At 34.6% G+C, this 14,596-nt stretch overlaps 1 protein-coding gene across 1 annotated transcript in view; it reads left to right on the plus strand.

Moving 5' to 3' along the window:
* PPFIA2 (PTPRF interacting protein alpha 2) overlaps nt 1-14,596 on the plus strand; it is a 464,313-nt gene that overhangs the window by 169,232 nt on the left and 280,485 nt on the right. The gene's annotated exons all lie outside the window — the stretch shown is intronic.

Below are 14,596 nucleotides of genomic sequence, written 5' to 3' on the forward strand. Positions count from 1 at the left end.
TTAAGAGCTGAAAAAGTCTTCAATCAGAGTCTAGTTCTCTCTGACAACTAGTAGGCTCTTACTAGACATTTTTGGATATTTATTAAATGTCAGTTTAGTTTTTATTTGAAACATAAATAAGACACCCTGACAAATCTACTTCTTTTAATAATACATATGATTCTTCACTAATATTTTATAAAGAATCAAATTGTGAGGTCATGTCAATATTTATAACTAATGTTATGAATATATATTACTTTTCACATGTAATTTTATATCCAAAGCTAAAGGATTTTCTTTTTTTCTCTTTCTCTCTTTCATACATATTTGCACAGAGTTATCTTTTTTAAATAGATACCAGTATTTTGGACAATATTTTAAACACTTTACCCACTCTATCTCTATTTCTGTACTATTTCAACCATATTTTACATTTTCTTGCGTTTCAGCCTCTGGTGCCTGTATTCCTCAGGAGCACAGATATAGCCCAATAAATGTCATTTAAAAAAGACAAAGACAAGAAAGAAGGCACACAGGTCTTCTGCCTCTGTTAGCATGAAGCATCATAAGGTATTATATTTGGTTGGAGGAGGCTACATAGGTCAGCCTGCAAATTAGCATTTGAAGTTTTTATTCAAGCTTAAATGAGTCTACTGAGATAGGATGTTAATTAATTTGAGCAGATGTGTGTCAGCATCACTCTGGGGAAATGAATCAGCCAGAAGACTGCAGCAGAACGTAACATCATGAGAGAAAAAAATAAAATGAAAAAACATTTAATAAACATTTTTCCTTTGTAATTTTAAAGAAGTTTATAATATCCCTCTTAAATAGGATACTATTTTCTTTTGCTATTTCTGTGAATTTTTTGATACTCATTTTTAAGTCTAGAATTACTAAACCCTAAGGCAAAGGGTCTCTTAATGGCATTTTGGTTATATTTCATATACTTGTAAAATTTCTTTAACTTCAAGTCATAACTTTGGTCATCCAACAGGAAAACACTAATTTAACTTTGGGATAAAAGTTGTTTTCCTTTCAAATGAATAAAACTGTGGATATCCATAACATATTACAGCATGAAATCACAATCTTGAATCATTTTTTCTTGCCTTTTAATTGTATTACTACCTAAAACACACACGCAAATGTACATACACATACTGCTGTCACCACACTCCTTGTATAAAAGGAAAAAAAAAAGGTCCTTTAACATTTTTTTTGAAATATAGCCAGCTGTTATTATGTGAGTTTTGTAACAGAGTATCCTAGAGCCATTCTCCACTCCTTCAGAGAAATGAAGGATGACATTTTTTCTCCCTGTGATTTAAAATTGTTTCAATTGTTCCATGAAGTATAGCATTTTTTAAAAGGTTCAAAGTTTCTTAATTTTCAGGGCTATTACCTCTGGAATGAATTTAAGAAAAGGGATTAAGCTAGCCAAATAGCCCCAAATTGTAATTCAAAAATGTGGGGAAGCAAGGTCTGTGCTTTTTCTAGTGCAGAAGGCCGAAATTGCAGCCTTTTAAATACCCAACACACTCATCTAGAAATGGCACTAATTACTCCATTGTGTGAAATAGAATGGAAGCACGCGTATGTTCATAGCAGGCGCGGCAGTGTCTGTTTCCCCAGGTAAATCCAGCCAGAGTGTAAGTTGGCCGGTGATAACCCCATATGTCACGAGCTGTGCAGCTGTGCCCTCATTGCCATGGCACAATTCTAAATATTTAGCACAGAGCTAGCAACATCTTCAAGTATATTGTAAAAGGTCTCCAGAGATACCTGAGGAGTCCTCCTAAACAAATTCTTTGAGCTACTGCTCACTTAATTGGCTGACTCTCCAGGACTCTGATATGCACTGATCTACAGTTGTAAGTGATCACACTCAGATGGGCTTGTCTCCACTATGACCAATATGCCAGGGCCATCTGTGTTCCATAAGGGGCATGGGAATACTCCCTCTGGGTTGTTCCGGCATTGGCGATTTATATGTTTTTCTATTTATCTGGACTTCTGATTATTCTTGGTGAGATTATCTCCAATTACAAGTTATTAGAAAATATATTTGGATTATGGTAAAAACATACAGATCATATTAACTATGTATCAGTCCTTCGTTTGTTCTAAATACTGGTTTAAGTCCAACTCCACAAATTGAGATGTGTAGACAACATTTGGAAAACGACAGATAATGTCTCCATTTATTTCAATTCAGTTGTGAGAAGAATCAGGCCTGATACAAGAGTATTTCTTACTTATAAGGCTGAGTGAATCATCTGTATCTCCTTTGAGAAATTAGCCACACAATTTTGGGATCCCAAGAAGCTATACTTGATAAACCTGGTAAAATATCATCTTTTTAGGTGATTTTGTAGAAATGGTATATATTTAGAATAACAGGATAATGACTCAGAAACTTTAAAAATACTATTATTATTCCTACTATAATGACAGATTTTGGATAAGACTACCTAGTTCCAGGGAAAACCCTGTGATTGTGCTGTCCCAAGGCTCTGATTCAAGAAGTTCTTCAGCTTACCAAAATGTATACAGTTCTCCTCAGTGAGAGTAAATTAGCTTCTACAACTTTTTTCCTCCATTCTACAGTATATGTCTATGACATATATATACATATGAAAACTCACATATTATGTTTCTACACTTACAACATTATGTTCTGTTTCCAGAATGCAATAAAAATGGATTTGTATTAAAATATTGTTTATTTGCACTCTGTATCAGATAGCATCAAAGTCTGGTCACTTGTGATGGAACATGATGGAGCATAATGTAAGAAAAAGAATGTATATCATGCGTGTGTATATCTATGTGTGTATATATATATATATATATGACAGTCCCTTTGCTGTGCAGCAGAAATTGACAGAACAATGTAAATAAACTATAATAGAAAAACAAAAACCTAAAAAAATAAAACATGCAACATGATTTTACTGCAATACCAATATTTGCAAATCTAGATACATTTAGATGTCAGATAATTAAATAACTATATTTTCTTGCTCCAGTAAAGATCATTTATTGTGTTATTCAAAAATCAAAGTGTTGTGGTGTTATACGTCTACAATATCAACACATGAATTATAAACACACTAAAGCAACAAATTATTCAATTAAGGGTGAGCTAAGTTAATGGCTGTTATAAAATTTGACCTAAGTACAATCCCTATTTCTATCTTTCAGATTTTAGAAATTAAAGTCAGAAAATTTCTATGGCTAATAAAATAGAAAAGCAAAATGTACATGATATTTTGTTTTTATTAGTTATGTAAAATTCTAAGAAATATACATGAAGCATTTGAACGTAATTTTAAACAGTATCATTAAGATATTTCATCTCTGATAAAGTAAAAAACAATGCTATATTTCACACCCGATCATATTCTAGGTAGGACCAAATAAGTCAAATTAGGAAGCAGTTATGGTACCATTGTAAAATTATGATCCAGGGCCACTGACTCCTAGCATAGTTCTTATAACTGGAAACCCATTATTCTTTGAAGAGCTTGTTGATCTCTTTGTCCATAATAATTCATCTGGCTCTTGAGAAACATAAGATGTTTATCAAATCTCAGTATATGAGACTGGGTGCATTTATAAATTATTCATATAAATATTCATATAAATGAGACCATGGCTTTTCTATAGACACCTTTCCTGAGCCTGTGATAAAATTTGAGACATAATTTATGGCCAGGAACTTTGTAAGTGCATTTTTAGCATAAGTATTCTCTTAAACCATTCATATTTTAAGTAAATTATCCATTTAGTGAATTAAATGCTATTTAATTTGAGAAGGCTCAGTCATGATCTGAAATTATTTAACTCTGAGTAATGGCCTAGATTTTCTGTATTTTCAGGAATTAGCTTAAATAATAGAGAAAGGAAATTACTATAGCTATTCATCTATGCAAAACTAACTTTAATGATAGCTGGTAGAAATCGCTGAAATGATGCTGCTTCCCAGAATAATTGATGTCCTTTGTGATAAAATCTCTGCATAAGAAAGCATTGACTATAGCAATTATATAAGTTTTTAAAATTGATCAATTTTAAAGATCCTTCTCTACTCTAGTATGCTGAAAAGAAAATATGCAAGAATTCTAACTAGAATGAGTTTGATACTGTATACCTTTAGCAGAAAAGATTTTAAATATGCTTTTAAAGTTTGGGGATTTGGGGATGTTGCTATAAATATTTTGTCATTTTTCAATTTTACTTTGTTGTGTGATATTTATTTATTTATTTTGCCTTTTAGGGCCGCACCCACACATATGGAGTTTCCCAGGCTAGGGGTCCAATTGCAACTACAACTGCTGGCCTACAGCACAGCAACTGTCAGATCTGAGCCGCATCTGCAACCTATACCACAGCTCACAGCAAAGCGGGATCCTTAACCCACTGAGCGAGGTCAGGGATCAAACCCACAACCTTGGGTTCCTAGTCGGTTTTGTTTCTGCTGTGCCACAATGGGAACTCCAGGGATTTGGGGATTTTGAAAGTCTATCCTGAGTGAAAAGAAAAAAAAAAAAAAAAGCGCTGATACAGGAATATCCTGAGGAATGAAAGCAGGCCTAGTAGCTCCACTCATGGAGCTTTCTTTCAGTCCATTTGGCAGATAGTAATCACTGATAACTCATACATAGCTGTAGATCAAAGAATGTACAGTTCCATAAGAAAGCACGTAAGAATGTCTCTCCCTTGGATTTGGAGAGGGAACCTAATTGTATTCCTTTTGACCTCAAATCTAGTATCTCATAATTTTCTAGCAGTCTCTGTCATCACAATTTAGTGGTAAGCTGAGTTGATCGACACAGTGATTCAAATCTAAATGTGACTAGACATGGGGACGTTATCAATCAGAAGAACCCAGGTTGCAAGAATACTTGGCAGGATTTACATGGGAATGGTCAGATAATCTTAACTTCGTTTTGTGAAGAAAACTTAGGTGTGTGTGTGTAAGTTTTAGAATCAAAGAGACCTGATAAACCCCTTCTCATTTAATACCTTCTTTGTATTGGAAAGAGTAGGAACCATCAAGATAATTTAGGCCATTTATATAAATATAAAAAATTTTCAGCAGTTTAAGAAATTGAGATCCGCTAGTTCAAAATTTATTGAATACAAAAATTAGATAAGCGTTCTTGCTAATAAATAAAAAGTCCAAATATGCAAGAATCGCAAGATGTACACCTAAGGTACACCTTGCATTTTAGCTTCTCTTAGATCTATCATGAATTCCAGTAATAAGGACCCCAACAGTGGGTGATTCCCAGGTTTCATGCTGTAGGTGGAATTTCTCTCTTAAATGGATTGATAAGGTTTTTGCTTGATGTCTTACCAGCCACAAAAGGTAGTATGGGGGTAAGTTGAATCAAAACAACCTAACAAACATGCGTCAAACACTGGCTCAAATTTCCCCACTTCTGTTTGATGACAAACCCCACTTCACCACCTACTTAATCTCACCTTAAGTAACAAGCTTTCACTCGCAGAATAGCCTATTAAGTCCAGTCAGCACCTTTTGAATTTAATTGGTGAAAAACAGTTCAGAATTTTGCGTCTTTAAAAACCCATGGAAAATTATAAGAAATATTCTGTAAATAATCACAAATCCAAAGTCAATTAAATTTGGCAAGGAGCTGGATTACAATGTTAGAATGTCAGTAAACCCATCCTGTTATTCATAATATGATGAGTTATTCATTTGATATCCCTAGATTCTTGTTGATTCATTGGAATGATTTTGGTAAAATAACTGTCACACAATGAATTATCAATGAATAATGATTGGACTATCTCACCACAAAGTTTGTGGTCTAATCATTGTTTTCATCGTGGTGAGTAAGCAGTGATAACTAGAGAGCATAAACATGTAATGTGCATCGTTTGGCAATGCAGTTGGCATGCTACTGAGGAGCCCAGAGTCCCGTGATGCCCCATATCATGGCTGGTCATAGACCAATGGTGCCAGAATCACCAGGGTTCTTTCTGAACATAAACATTTCTTAGTTCTATGCCAATAACTTCTTTTTCAGTTTGTTTACGGTTAAACCCTGGGGCTCTCTGTTTCTAAAAACTCTTCAAGTATCCTGACGGGCAGCAAGGTTCAGGATCTGCTGGATTTGACTGGGTCCTCTTGTATTTTATTGAGAACAGCATGAAACATCCAGAAGAAGTGTAACTATAGTGTGTACAACTCGGAGCCTCAAGCTCAGACATGGGCTGAGATTCTGGATATATTTTTTCTCATTTTACAATTAAAGAGATATTATTTATTTTGAAAAATAGCTCATTATCAAGTTACTGATTTGCTGATGTGTGCTCTTTGTTCTTGTCCTTTATGAAATTAATTGTAATGTTTTATATTTTGTTGAAGTATCAGTGAAGAGGTCAAATAACAGAAACCCATGACTGTAGAACTATTTTCTCCTAATGAAAGTCTGTTACTCTTTGAAAAATGTACCTGTTAAGATTTATAGATTATCAGCTCAAAGAATCTCAGATTAATGAGGTATAATCCCTTTGGAGAAAAACAGGAAAAGAATTAATGCTTGTGTTATTCCTTAGCTATAGTTATGATACTTAATAAGATTTCATTTAACTAATAACACGTCATTAATAATTTTATACACATTATTGTCATTATAAATACTGTATTATATACCATATGCTTCAGATTGGAATTATAGTACCTTTAGTTTGAATTCATGGAAATAGATTTTAAATTAACATTACCTCATATGCATTTCTCAGAACAGATCCAGAATATTAGAATGGGTATTAATATGTATGGGTGTGTATATCTACTGCTGCTGAACAAAAACTCCAAAACATACTGGCTTGAAACAACAATTTATCACTATTTTTCGTTATCTGGGAGGTGACTGGATGATTCTCCCTTGTAGTCTCTCACGGAGTTACAGTTGGAAAGCAGTTGGGGCTGGAGTCTGTGAAGTCTCACCTAGGCTGAAGGTGAGAGATGCTTTTTCCTCTCCTGTCTAGCAGCTCAGTGCTCCTCTGCATCCTCCCTCTCAGCACTGCCAGAACGTCTTGCATGAAGTCTAAGTTCAGGGCCACAAGAAGCAGGAGGCCGAACTTGTCAGGTCCCTTAAGGGCTGCTTGGGGCTGGCACACTCTCACTGCCACAGTGCTATGGGTCAGAGAATTCACAGGCCCTTTCCAGATTCAAGGGGGTAGAGAAACGAAACCCCATTCACCTTTTGATACTGGGAGGTGACGACCCTGCAGAAGAGCATTCAGGAACAGGATACACCCTATAATATGCGAAGCGTTTACTTGATCAGAGGGTTATCGTCCCCGCCCCTTTCCCCAGTGTGGAGTTTCATGTGTGTACATATTAAACTGTTCACTCTTCCATCTGTAATTTTTGAGATACTGACTAATCTTATTGAGCAACTTACTGTTTAATTATTTTAAAGTTCAATACTAATTTTAGTTACATAGTATTGTTTATATTATTATAGTAATGATAAAAACAGGTGTTTGGGTTCTTTAAAATAAATTTGGCTCTACGGGAATTATTTCTTATAATTTTTGTCCTCAGCATGTTCATCCAGACCTCACAGTGTGGTCATATAGAAAAGGGCATGCGGGATAAGAGGAGGATTAAATTAAATCATCAAGTTATTTTTATTTTAAAAATGGTTTCAAGTCCATGATTCTCTTCTCTGTGGAAAGATTCATTTGTGCCACAGGTTAGATTCCAGATGGAAAAAAGAATATACACAGGTATGTGTAACTGGGGTCACCATGCCGTGCAGTAGAAAATTGACAGAACACTGCAAATCAGCTATAATGGAAAAAAATAAAAATCATTATATAATTAAAAAAAATAGTTTCAGAGTATGATCTTATTCTTCCTGAGGAAGGTTTTGGGGAGATAAAACTGAGACGAATTAAGGATGTGGCAAAAAATACATGAGTACACTTATTTGCAAAGTTATTTATGTATACAATTAAGAAAATTATTTGTAAACTAAGAATTTCATAAAGTAAATAAGAATTTACGCGAGAAGTAAATTTTTACAATACCAAAATAAGTAACTATAAAAACATAACCCTTCAAAAATCAATTACTTTTTTTTGACAGTGTCTTCCTCTGAATATTACCATATTATAATGTAATGAAGTTTACTAAATTTAGCAATGCAGCACCTGATATTTATATTTTAGGAATTTAATTTTGGATATGGATAAATCCAGCATTTTGTCTCTTCATTCAGTTATCCCCACAAGCTTTTATTGACCATCTGCTAAATGCTAAATCTTGTTGTTTTGGCCTTGATATGTTGACATCAAATTCTGAGTGTATATTTCTAGTTTGGTCATATTCTCCTCACTGTAATCTGTGCTCACCCTAATCATGCAAACTAATTTCCTTCACCGTGTTCTTTGTCCTTCTTCTCGCCAAGTTCAGTGAAGATTTTCCACTGATTTCAATGCATCATTTATCTCTGTGGATAAGTCCTGCTTTCTTGAATTCTCTCATTGGTGTTCTGAGACATCTCAATTTTCTGGCGCTATCCAATTCCTTCTCAAACTGTTTCCTAGCTAAGGCTCTTCCTTTCTTTAGCCATTACATGTTGATTTTATTCAGAGTTCACTTTTTGTCCACTGATCTTTTCATTTACATGTTCTTTCTTCATGTTTTTATCCACACATTTTCCTTCACTCCCTCTTATGTACTAACGGCATAGCAAAGTCATCTGTATTTCTGACTTATAGTTGTACTAAAAAAATCTGATGTGCATATCAAGATTAGCTCAACTCAAATGCCGAGTTAAAAACCACCATTCAATAGTACTCTTCCTCTGCTCTGAGGAGCAACCTCACCCAGCATCCTCAGAGTCCGCTGACACCAGGTTCTGAACAGGAAGCTTGTTTCTGTCCAAATCCTCTTAAGCGCAGTTACTTCCGCTATCTGCTTTACTTAGATCCTCAGGGTATATCACTTTAATCCCCTACTTTCTGGTGGATTGTATCCCATCCCTTGGCACATACCCCATCAAAAATATCCCATTACTCCTTTTCCAAACGAACTACTTCCATGATTTTACAAATGATCTTCCCTGGGTCTGAAATGCCTTAATATCCAAAATGCCTAGCAAATTGTTATCCACCCCTGAAGAGTTAGCTCAGAGCAGGAGTTTCCTGTGTGTGAATCTTCCCTTAGGCCATGAGCTGTAATCTCTGGATTTCCCTGCTTCTTAACCACCCCCATACATCTATCTCTATTATAGCACTTTGTGCATTGTAGGTAAGCTATTTCACTTGTCTATCTTCCTGCATTTTGAAAGGGCAAAAAATTGTCACTTAGTCTTTATCTCCTGGGTCTAGTGCTAATTAATTGGCCTAGTTACTTGAGATGAAAGATTAGAAATGTTTTTTTATAAGTATTTGTTTTACCAAGAAGTTCACAAACTTGTCTCAGAAAGAAAACTGTCTTTGCATCAGAATGTATCTTAACAGCTCAGATTTTTATTAAGATAAAATGGTCAGAGGCTGCTTTGGGATAGATAGAAACAAGTAAATTGCTTTTTATAATTAGTTATTTGGGATCTGTGGGTGTGGAGAAAATAATAGAGACCCCAACAGGAAAATGGTCGACTGGACAGCAACAAATTCACAGTGATGTGGGGGAGTAGTGACTAAATACCATTTCAGAATAAAACTGCCTATATTCAGGTTACTATTACTTATTCTGCTGTTACTATGCATTGCAGTTATTTATTCTGAGATTTCTCTTGTTTATTATCTATTAAACATGCAAATGCATAATGCAAATGATGTATTGAGACTACTTAGGGAAAAAGGTTATATTCAAGAATTCCGTGAGGCAAAACATTTGAAGTGAAGAGGTTATGTGAGAAGGAACAATCCTGTGTTTTTAGAAACATCAAGGGGAACACGCTGAACTTCCCATAGAGCATGGTATGGTGAGAATCGTCAATATTACTGAAATCTCAGAACGAAAAAGACCTCCCTTGACATCTGGGTCATGTTTTTAAAGAAGGTAACATGCCTGTCAATTTCTCTAGTGTTTAGTGTATATCATTAAAGATCTTAAAAGTAGATTTTTTTTTCTTAGAAAACATAAATTCTTCACTTGTCAATTCAAATGCTACCTCCGATTATGAATGGTAGTGACTGGAATCTCTCCAATAAAGCTTACTCAGCACATCACTAAAGGAGAGAAGGTTCTAGGAGGATAGAGGCAAAGCTAGAACTGGTAAATGAAAGCAGTAATAAATGTATGTGGCAATGTTCTTTCCAGAGAGGCATGTGTTTTGAAAGGATGCATTTGGGTTGGGACAGATGGAAGAGTATGATTCACTACTTAATGTGGAGGCAAGCTATGGTTCACAGACATTGATTTCTGCTCTTTATTTATCTTGTGGGAAACTAAGCTTCCTTATACTTTTGCTAATAAAAAGCTTACCAACTAAAGCTTAGGAATGACACAAGTATTTTCTTTGCAAATGTAATATTATAGCTCTATAATGAACACATGCAAGTCTTTGTGTAAAAATCATAGTTATCTATTTTAACATTAGTTTAATGACTGCCCTTATAATTCCTAACTGAGGCTACAGGAGTCATGAATTAATATTGTCATTGTTTGAAGGAAAATAAATACTCTAATTCTCATTTTTTTAATGTAATAATAGTCCTTAGCCAGAAGAACAGAACTGGCTGTTCTGTGTATTTCCTTGTCAGATTTTCCCCAGGTACTTGTTGCCATTCCTAAAATTAGAGAACTGTTATTATTCCTATTTTCCTTATTAAAATATTAGTCACATAGAATTTTAATAGTTTGTAAAAGAACATTATAGCAAGCCATGGTGGAATATAGCTCCAATGTGTAATTCTCTCTGATCTTTCCCTAATTCTGTTACCTCTTCAATTAAATACATAGCTGATCCATTTACAAGTTAATCAATAAGTTAACAGTTACCAAAAAGTGAAGAGTATAAAATTTTGCTTTAGGCTGAGGCTCAGAAATAGACTTTTGGCACCTGGATTTGATACATTCAAAACATATGATCGATCAGTATATTTTTGGTAAAAAACAAAATGCAATTGAAACTTATTCAATATGTTAGGTTTATAGTTAATTTAAAGTGAACATAATTCCATAAAGTGAGCACAGTCCCCATAAAAGATAAATGCACTTTGTCATGGACAAATAATTTTATTGCCAACACCAAAATCTAGGTACTGGAAGATATTTTTTTCTTTTCCCTTCCAGCACACCCACCCCCAGCATCTGCCACACTTCTCACTGCCAGGCTTAGGGCATGATTAGGAATCAAGGAGTCACAACCTGCTAACTCTTTCCATCCTGCAGAAGAAAACAATCACAGGAGCAGAATCTCCTGGACCAGTGTTGTTCAAACTTTCTAGACCCTACAACCCTGACGTGTATAAATCCAGTGCTTTCCAATGTGATGCTCTATTTTACTTTCTAAGGTGAAATTCATACAAAATATAATTCATCTAAATATTTTTAATGTCAGTATAAATTCTAACTGAAATATGGAAGAAATATAAAAGAAAGTAATGCATCATAAATGGCCTGTATTTAAATATGTAAATGTCTGAGCATGTCTAGATATGACAACTATGTTAGATGCCTTTCCTTATATACAGGATTTCTGTGAGTGTGACTAATGAGGTAAATTATACTGAGTCATTGGTAGTTAGACTTTTCAATGTTTTCAAATAAAATAGGGTCTAGTCAGCATTCCCTTTGCTACTGGGTGTCATTACTTCTAGGTCCTCTCAACTGAAAGAGCAATTACATATGTGCATATTTATCTATCCACAAAGATATATATCAAGATACCTATTTAGACCAAAGATGATGGGTAGATGGGTAGATACATCTGTAGTAGTTTCCTATGGCTCCATAAAAAATTACCACAGACTGAAGGGCACTAAAAAACAGAAATGTATTCTCTCAAATTCTGGAAGCTAGAAGCCCAAAATCGAAACACAATCCAAAATTGAGGCAGAGCCTCACTTTGTTCCATGGTTCTAGATAATTCCCTTCTTGCCTCTTCAAGCTTTTGGTTGGTCTAGGCATTCGTTGGTCACCCATTGGTTTGGGTCATATCACTCCAATTTCTGTTTCTGTATTCTCATTGCCTCCTCTTGTCTCAAACCTTCCTCTGCTGTCTCTTGCATGTCTAATACGTGTGATTGTAGTTAGGGCCACAGGATGAACTAGAATAAGCACCTCTCAAGCTCCTATTAATCACTTCTTTTGCAAAATAAGGTACTATTCACAGGCTCTAGTAAATAGGACAGACACATCTTTTTAAAGCTCATGAATTATCCCACTACAATATTGATCTATATCTCTCTTATGCTAAGCATGAATTCATACTGGTGTCTCCAACCCTGATGCAAATTATTCTGGTCTTATTTCTTGCTTCTCTATAGCCTCTCACTCCAAGAGAGAGACCTGGTTGTCACCGTCAGACATTCATTTACTTAATTGTTCAGTACCATTATATATCTATAGCAGTTTCAAAATCATTAAGTTGTAGCCTGGAGCAAGTCAACTCAAGAAAAGGTGTCTTTATCCCAGAAGTCCAATCACATATATCCTGAGTATTCAAGACAGTATTAGTCTTTTTGTTTACTGATCATTTTAAAGACATAGTCAATCTGATTAATACTGAAAATGGGAACATTTTTGTTGAGCAATAACATTTTTTTCAAAAGTCCTTTTTTTTTTAACTCCCTATGAAAGAAAATCAAGCCTTTTTCAGATTGTCACAGATACCGTCAAGATCACATGGGAAACCACAAAACCAAATTTATTGTGTTGTGTATTTCTTCTTGGAGTTTATGATTCTTCCTTTGGCACTGGAGTCCCTGCCACAAAAGACAACTCCTTTCAAGGGAACTTCTTATAGAAATGTTAATTTTTACATAAAATTATGTTGCATTAGTGTGGACAGCTGTTGAGGAGGGGCTCAGGGACAGGACTGTCAGATTTGACGGTGCCATGGACAATTTCCTACAGCTGAATTCATTTGAATAGTACTCATTAAAAAAAATGCTTGCCAATGAACTGATTGTAATGCAAGAAGAAAAAAAAAAGTGGAAATGACCTGATTTCTCTGTAACAGAATGTAGAAACTGTTTTGTTCTTATAATAGAAGACTATTTAACAATGAAAACAAATGAACTACAACTATATGTATCTAGACTGATAAATTTCAAAAACTTAATGTTAGGTAAAAAAGTTAAGTTACTTATGCAAATTTTAAACCCAGAATGATACTATATGTTGTTTTTGAATACCTACATATGTGTATAATATGCAAGAATCCTTATGAGAATAACATACTCCAACGTCAGGATACTGTGTATCCTTGGAGAAGGAGATAAAGGAGGACTAGTGAGGAGGTACAGGCTTTAATTGTATCTGGGACATGTAAATTTTTTTTTCCAAATGGGAGATCTAAAATTGATATGGAAATATGAGACATCTCGAAAACCTTGATTGGTTCAGGCCATCTGTCCTATTATTTCTCTACTTTTCTGTGTGTTATTCTCATTGAAATGCACCAAAATATCTTAGAATTCTAAAATGTTATATTTGTTTAATACAAGTATTTGTTGCAGTATAAAATTTTTGTTTTGAATACTCTGTTTTGAACAATAATAACACAAAGGAATGCAGAGATATATGCATTATGACCTTAAAAATATTTTTAAAGCCCTAATTAAAGAGCTCTACTTATTTAATAGTATGGTTGATAAAAATCCCCATTTCAAAGTTTCTTTCTTTAACAAGAAATAATTTCTTCCATCTATTTTAATAGCAACTTAATCTTCACTTAGTTCTTATTTGACAAAGCATTATTTCATACCCATCTCATCCTTCAAGGTGAGTTTGCAGGGAAGGTTTTCTAGTTGTATACATATTTATTGCTGAACGTGGAGAGGTCACTTTCCCCAAAGTGGTTATTGAGCTAATATCAAACAGTTCTTTCCATTTCTAATTGCTAACTCTCATAATAAATCTCTCTTCCTTCTTTAAATATTAAAAAGAACATCAAAGTATCTGTCAGGTGTTTGTGTTTTATTCTCATGCTGTTTGTTATATTGTTTCGTTGTGTGTTTTGGGAAGGCAGGAGAAGTAGTTGATGAGGAATATAGAATCTGCTTAAGGCTGGGAATTTATGCAAACTTCTACTAGCTTGCTCTTCCTCTCTCTGTCTCCACTCTCTCCCTGACTGTGGGAACTCTTTTGGGTAAGCAAGCTTCTCTTTTCGAATGCTAATTATTCCTGGTTGAGTAAAACTCTGGTTAAGTTTTAGCGGCTTACAGCAGATTTCATAGAAAGACACTGAAGTTGGTGAAATCAACTTGGGAAAATAAAACTTGCTCCAAGCAATCAAACCGAAAAGAAATGGAACTTGAGAAAGTAAGGAATATGAAAGCAAGTAAAAGCATTCATCTAAGAGCAGCATCTTGGAGCAGTAGAGTGTAAGTAACTATTTAGTACTGTATTTGGTGAACTGTTGAGTTCTTCACAGAGGCTCAATGA

Source organism: Phacochoerus africanus, chromosome 7, assembly GCF_016906955.1.
Source record: "Phacochoerus africanus isolate WHEZ1 chromosome 7, ROS_Pafr_v1, whole genome shotgun sequence".
Lineage (NCBI taxonomy): Eukaryota > Metazoa > Chordata > Mammalia > Artiodactyla > Suidae > Phacochoerus > Phacochoerus africanus.